At 37.0% G+C, this 7,806-nt stretch overlaps 1 long non-coding RNA gene across 1 annotated transcript; it reads left to right on the top strand.

The window, feature by feature from the left end:
• Positions 1–4,568: 4,568 nt before the first annotated feature.
• On the top strand, positions 4,569–7,415 carry LOC144983603 (uncharacterized). The gene is made up of 5 exons (XR_013647329.1): positions 4,569–4,761; positions 5,277–5,334; positions 5,477–5,539; positions 6,351–6,446; positions 6,936–7,415. It is a non-coding gene; the product is annotated as an uncharacterized LOC144983603 (long non-coding RNA).
• Positions 7,416–7,806: the final 391 nt, after the last annotated feature.

The raw sequence follows: 7,806 nt of genomic DNA on the forward strand, positions 1-7,806 counted from the left end.
ACTAAGATCAAATCATTTACTCTACAATAGCTTTGCTGATAAGAAAAACCTTAATTCTACATTTTATGAAGGTGATTGCATTATTGGCAACAATGCTTGCATGTAGATTCCAGCCAAGTAACTTATTTTTTACCTCAAATAGGATTTTAATTTTTTATTTGCTTTATTTCCCGACTCGACAGTTTTTCACATAGGGTCTTCTCCCACACATGCACCATGCACATCCACATGGGTGCCTGGGAAAAGCCTGGAGCAAGATTCACAAGATTTGCAGCGGCTCAACATTTCGCATCAAGCCTCTTCCAACTGTGGTGGCGAACATGCACTAATGAACAGTAGAAAAAGAAGAAGACAACCCGGCCTGCTTGTCCAGTGTGAACACCATGAGCTAAATGCCTGTTTATATGTGGTTCCATTGGTGCCAAAAATATGTTTTTGTGTCCACTGTACATGTCTTAGAAAAAACAACAGTGGTGATTGATGAAAAGAACAAAGGGGGGAAGAGCTGATCAACAAACAAGAAGGTGACCTGAAATAAAAATCTGATTGGCTGCACCAAAAGGTGATTCTGTAAAATGGTTATAAAATATTAAGAAGACTAACCCAATAAAACTGATAAGGTGTGATTGCAGTTACACGTCCAATTATGAAACCAAGCAGCAATTAAAATCAATCAAATCCATGTGTGGAGAATTATGAGTCTGTAATTATAACAATGCTAAATCACCTGAACTGTCTTAATTTAATAGGGAACCTCCAGTCTAATGGATCATCTTTGTCAAATAAACTTAATTCCAACAATTAACGTTCAATCCCAAGGAGCCAGTTTAGCTCGTGCGGGTTGCGGCGCCTTCCGTCTGTGAAACCAGGGTTCGAATCCGGGCTGGTCCCTATTCCCTTCTCTGTTTCTGTGCCAGTCCCAAGCCCGGATGAATTGAGAGGGTTGTGTCAGGAAGGGCATCCGGCGTAAAACATTGCCAAGTTAACCATGCAACTCATCCTTGAAAGAGAGGTTGTTTCACTGTTGCGACCCCTGATGGGGAAAAGAGAAAGAAGAAGAACACTCAATCCCAAATGCTGTGGAAGCGAATGTGTAGCAAAAATAAAAAGAAAAGTCAAAACCAGAAATGCTTTTTCATTTTCAAAATGAAGCTGCATTTTTTGACTCAAAATTAAAATGAAAAAGCAATCCACCAAAATGCTTTTTCATTTCCTTCCTCAGCACTCCTTATTCTGTCACTTTATTAAAATGATAATAAAAATGGTATTTGACATTTCATTTTCAAAAAGTTCTCTGGTAAATGTGTAGCATAATTCATTCAGAAATGTCTAATTTGACAATTAAAATGGATTAACAGAAATGCTTTTTAATTTTCAAAATGTAACTGCATCAAATGACTCAAAATTGAAATGAAAAAGCAATTTTTCAAAATGTTTTTTCATTTTATACTTAAAACCGCTTATTCTGTGTCATAATTAAAATGCAAATGCAAAGAGGGGATTGCATTTGCATTTTAACATCCACCCTGTGAAATTGTCTCAATATTCATTTAGAAAAAGCATTTCCAGCGGGGAGGCGGGGCGATGACGTCACTGCTTTCTCTATGTGTCCGGCCGCTGAAGTTGGCTTGCGATTCACAGCTTCTGATTCCAGAGGGCACTAAAGGAACATTCTGCTGCATTTCTCGCATTACGATCCAGGAATCCAGGTTTGAGCAGTCTAGGTCCAGCGGTTTGTGAACAGGACCCGGTTTTAGGTGATCTTAATGCGAAACATGCAGGGGAATATTCCTTTAGTGCCCTCGCGAATCAGAAGCTGTGAATCATAAGCCAACTTCAGCGTTGTCTGACCGCACAGATTTAAAAACGTATGATCGAGCAGGCCCTTAAATACAATCATAACTATAATATAAGCACATTATGAAGATAGTCTCCTGCAGCTTCGTGCTGAGTGAGTGTTTTTGGTCCAACCAGCAAACGTTTAGCACGGTGAAATCTGCTCTCTGTTGATGGAGCTCCAGCTTTCATCAAACTGCAAATTCAGCGCAAAGCTGCAAATAAATTTGTAAATATGTGTGAATTACATCAGTCTTTATTTTTGTTCTGGACACCACTGGAAACACAAATTCATATTATGGTTTCTCAGATCGTAGCAGCATTTCCGCCTTCAGCGATTATCGGAGCTTAGCGCTCCGCTATGCGAAGGCAGCTGGCGTCCGAAGAACAAAAGCTTGTCCGCGGTGCGTCAGGAGGAGGACCGCAGAAGGCGGACATGTTGCTGTGTAGTCCTGAGATGCTGTGTACAATCATCAGAAGTTCACAACCAACTCAAAGCCGTCTTCTCTGCCACTAACACAAAGCTCCACTGCTCATAGTCTGTCTGTGTCTCTTAGCAGGCGGACACACAAAGAAAGCAGTGATGTCATCGCCCTGCCTCCCCTCTGGAAATGCTCACTGTTAATGAATTTTGCTACAGATTTTGTAGGGTGGATGTGAAAATGCAAATACAATCCCCTCTTTGCATTTTCATTTTAATTATGACACACAATTAGCGGTTTTAAGTATACAATGAAAAAGCATTTTAAAAATTGCTTTTTCATTTTAATTTTGAGTCATGTCCTGCAGTTACATTTTGAAAATTAAAAAGCATTTCTGTTAATCCATTTTAATTCTCAAATTAGACATTTCTACATGAATTATGCTACACATTTAGCAGATAACTTTTTGAAAATGAAATGTCAAATACCATTTTCATTATCATTTTAATAAAGTGACAGAATAAGCTGTGTTGAAGAAGGAAATGAAAAAGCATTTTGGTGGATTGCTTTTACATTTTAATTTTGAGTCAAAAAAATGCAGCTTCATTTTGAAAATGAAAAAGCATTTCTGGTTTTGACTTTTCTTTTTTATTTATGCTACACAATCTCTTCCATAAAATGCAGCCTAACCTACAAGTCAGTAGTTAGTAGTCCCTTATTTTGCTATACAAATTTCTCCAAACAGTGCTATGAGGGGCCGTATAAGACATTATTTATTCTGAACCATTCACATTCATACATTCTTGCTCTCACAGTCATATATACTCTCTTTCGCATACATATATTCTCTTACGCATCCATATATTCTCTCTCTCACATTCATACATTCTTGCTCTCACAGTCATATATACTCTCTTTCGCATACATATATTCTCACTTGCACATCCATATATTCTCTCTCTCGCATGCATATATATTCTCTTACGCATTCATATATTCTCACTTGCACATCCATATATTCTCTCTCTCGCATGCATATATATTACTTTACACATACATACATTCTCACTCTCATTGTCACTCTTAAAAAAGAATGTATGTATGTGAAAGACAAGTATATATGAACGTGTGAGGAAGAGTTTATATGTGTGTGTGAGAGAGGAGTATGCATGAAACGGAAGTTACTTTGCATGAAAAGGAAGGCACTTTGAATGAAAAGGAAGGCACTTTGAATGAAACGGAAGGCAGATGATTTCTCGTGCTCTGATTGGACGAGAGGCCGCCACCTCCCATTTTGAACACACTCTAAACCAGGGGTCACCAACCCTGTGCCCGCGGGCGCCAGTGCGCCCGCGAGCACCCCTTGTGGCGCCCGCAGGGAATGCACCCAAAAAAAAAATATATATATTTTTTTTATTGAAGCAAATATTCAACAAACAACCACGGCATGTCTGTCAATGACAACAATATCAATTCTGAGATAAAGGTAGACAAAGAAAACCCAAATATGTAAACAAATATAACTTAAAAAATAATCACTAAAAGTAAGGGTCTATTACAAAAGTTTAAATAGATCAAATAAATTACACAATTTCTGGACATTCTTATGATTCATGTAATGTAAAGATTTTGAGAATAGGTTGAGGTGGTTGAGTAATCCATTAATGTGAGGATTAATATTCCTGTCTTTTTTTATTTACATTTATGTTTAAAAAGTTAAAATTAAGTTAAAGTTTTAAAGGTTTAAAAGTTTAGCTTTAGTGTGTTCAATAAATATTTATCTTGTTCGGCTGCAACCTAAAGTCTGTTTTGAAATTAGGCTCCCTCTGCAACTGAGTTTGACCCCCCCCCCCTGTAATACGAGTCTAGAAAATTCATGCATGTTTTTGTGTGTAAAATGAGCAAATAAAAATAGGGCACACAAAAGGAAGTCCTCAAATTGTGTTGTTTTTTTTTGGGGGGGGGGGGGCGGGGGGGGGGGGGGGGGGGGGGGCTAGGAGGTTTTTAGTGGCGCCCTTCATATCACTTGGTGCCCATGAAATAGCCCTCGGTCTCAAAAAGGTTGGTGAACCCTGCTCTAAACCCTATCACTTGTACTGACTCATAACTATTAAGGTTACACAACTTAAATGTCATTTTGTAGTTGATTCAACTATAAAGTATTAAGCTCTATCAAGATTTTTTCAAATTTAACTTAACAGTGCTAAATATTTTAAAGCTTATTTGTATCTGGCACTCAAAAATTTTAAGATCCGTGAAGTAGCGTTATGACGTCATCACGTACTGGTGGGAGGGTCCTTCGTTTTCTCTACGTTAGCTCAGGTGGCCATGTTGGATTTGCCGAATGCGAGTATGCGACGTTTGAAATTGAAAGTCGAGCATTTTATTTTTCTGCAAAGCGTTGCGATTTCGTCCCGCTTCAAGACGCCCCAACCTCGGGTTTTTTTTTCCATCCGCCTCAACGCTGATGGTGCCGTCTTGTCTTCAGCCCTGATTTAATTTGGTAAGTATCGTTCATGGTTTATGAATGAATGCTTTAAAAATGCTCTTATACTACCGTAAATGTGGTTTACTGTTGTTTAAACATATGTGTGTTATGATTGTTTTAGAGCTTAATGTGGAAATGTATACATGATTAGTTTGTCATAGCAGACGTATGGCGAGCCAAACCCAAAATGCATTTCTGCCCGTAAGTTACGACAGTGATGAGGTTTTTTTTTTTCAGAGGTAGAAATGATCTGTTATGCTGCAATCACACTAAACATGATCCGCGTGTGAAATTCGCGTTGGAGGCCTCTGTCTGTGGCTAAAGTTTGCTGCTGGACATTTGTCCAAAAATGTCACTCAAAGCCTCTAACGGTTGTGTGGGAGGAGCTACCGCCAACAGTTTTAAGCCTGGTTGCTACATGGAAGCATTGGGTTTTGAATGCAGCTTTAAGCTTTTATAAATCACTGATCTCCGTTATAAAAAAGGTTTTTGTAAAAATAAATTAATCAACGTGCTCGTGTTGTGTTCAGGTACCGAACTACAGAGTGTTCAGTGTTTCACCTCCAGGTAGACGCCAAGGCCAGCCAGGTAACTTGTCTCAGTTATTTGTCTAGAGCTATTTTAAAAAAACAAAAAATGCAATAGGTTGTGTAGTGCAATAAATGTTTTTTGATCAGAATATAATTGAAACATTTTTTAACATTGAAAAATCTCTTTTGGACTTTTTCAGATACTGAACTTCAGAAAGTTCACCAGAAAGTCACCATTTTCACCAGAAAAGAGGTGTCAGTGGGTGAGTTTTATACTTATTTAATACATTCATCCTGAACTATTACCATTATTAGATTTATACGGCAGCATGGAAACATTTATGCACATTTTAACTAGCCAAAGGTCTAAATAGAGCTGAAATTATTTACAATTTAACTAAACATATTTAGATTGCAGGCTGAAGGTGGCACAATGGAATGGAGGTGCAAGTTGTGTTCTGTTACTTTGGCACTATGCAGTACTACATATAATACTGCAGTACTACATAGCAAATATTCCAAAGTGTTTCCACTGCCATGTATGTGGAGACACTTTGGAATATTGTCATGTCTTTATGACAGTATATTACAATAATAAAATAATGTTGCATTAGCACCATTCCATCATTTGAAACCATGAAAACTCATCTGTCAAGATCTGAAATGGATTTATGTAGAGTAGATGCAGTCAGAGGAAATTGTGCAGTTTTTACATGTTTGTGTAACTTAAAGCTGCCCTTTTCTGAGACTAAGTCCACCAAAACAGACAGGAACTGGCCAGCTTGGTTAGGATTTATGACCTCCAGGTGAATTTCTAATGTGCATAATTCAAAAACGGATAACAAATCATTTGTAAACAGCTGTAAGAAGCCAAGGTGTAACTTGCCTTCAAATGACTTTGGGTCTTTGACCTGAAGTGGATCATGACATAAACACTGTATTGTCCTCTTACTAGAAATAGACATCTAGAAAAGGTATCATTTTATTATTTCTTAAAGTTCCTTAAGTAAATATTGGAAGTGTTTGCTCTGCGTTTGCTTCAAAGGTAATGGATATTTCTTTTTATTCTTTTAGGACCAGCGTGACGTGAACATGAGACGGGCACTTGTCCTCCTTGCACTTCCTGTTTATCTGCATGAAGATGCCTCCAACTTCTTCAAGACCTGTACAGTAAGTGCACACGACTCCCTGTCAATGGTTTTCACTAATCCTTCAATATTGATTGAGATTTTATTGAGTGACATAATAAATAGGGCAATTGTTTGTAGTTTGTAAACTGAGTGATATTTTTAAATGGTTTTAAAACTGAGACGGAAGATGAAAGGCGAACATCAGGGACTCCTGATTGGAAGGAGTGGAGTTTCGTTTACCTTTTCTGCTCCTGATCCATCATTATTTGAATAAAGAAAAATGAAGCTTTAGTCTTAAATTATTTTATAAATGTCCTCCTTCAGAAAAATGCTAAAGAACTTTTTAAAAACACAATTTTAATTGGAGTTGGTCCTTAAAACATCATAGCCAGTTGATTAAAAGCTAACAGAATGTTAGCATGAAAAGATTCCCATTGACAGATGGCAGTAATGTCAGTTTTGGACATTAGTGTGATGAATATCTTTGAGGGTCTGAACTCATCTGTGTTTTTTGTTTTGTATTTTCCAGAATACCAGACCTCACAGACACTGCTGTCGGTATCTTCTCAGTTGTCGTGGTGACGCTCCGGATGCTGCCGTCAGTGGTCCCACACATCTGGCTGACTAATCTCTTCTAACTCTTCGGGGACATCTATGCTCTGGACCTACAGCACCCCAAAAAACTTGAACTTGCCTTCATATTTATTCAGAATGCTGTCTTGAGCCTTGAGGACAGCAAACCACTGAAAGGACATTTATTGACGCTGAAGAATGTTTCGTTGAGTGAGTCTTCCAGAATGGACTATTTGTTGGTTTAAGTGTTATGTAACTAATGTGTTTTGTTGTGATCATTTGCTTTTTCTGCCGTACAATACAAAACCAACTCTTTTTGTCAATATGTTGTGTGGCACTCTTATAATGCAGTTTTATTGCACTTATTGTTTCTTCATCCTCTTGATATTTGTGCTTTTTTTTAAAGAGCAATTAAAAAAAGTGTATTAAGCAATCACTATTGTGTGGCCTTCACGTTTGTTGGTTTTTATCAATGTTAGCCTTTAAAATGTAGTGGGGCAGTATCAATATCTCTGTTTAGAATACATTTTAAGCTGAAGAATTTTAAATATTTTCAATGCTACACATTTAATGAGTTAAAGAATTTATAAAGCATTTGAGTGAATTTTACATATTTTATGAGTTGAGTAATATAAAAATATAGTTAGTTAAAGCGTTTTTTAGTTGGAAAATATTAAAAACTTTAAGTAAATAATCTCTCTTTTATAAGTTGAGGAATCTTAATATTTTTTATATGAAATAATACAAATGTAAGCCAACTGACAATATGAATTTTAATAAATGTTAACTTAAAAGTTTTAATAATATAACTTAACTGTTGCGTAATC

The sequence above is a fragment of the Oryzias latipes genome, chromosome 14 (genome assembly GCF_053564925.1).
Source record: "Oryzias latipes strain Hd-rR chromosome 14, Olatipes_Hd-rR_3.1".
In the NCBI taxonomy this organism is placed as follows: Eukaryota; Metazoa; Chordata; class Actinopteri; order Beloniformes; family Adrianichthyidae; genus Oryzias; species Oryzias latipes.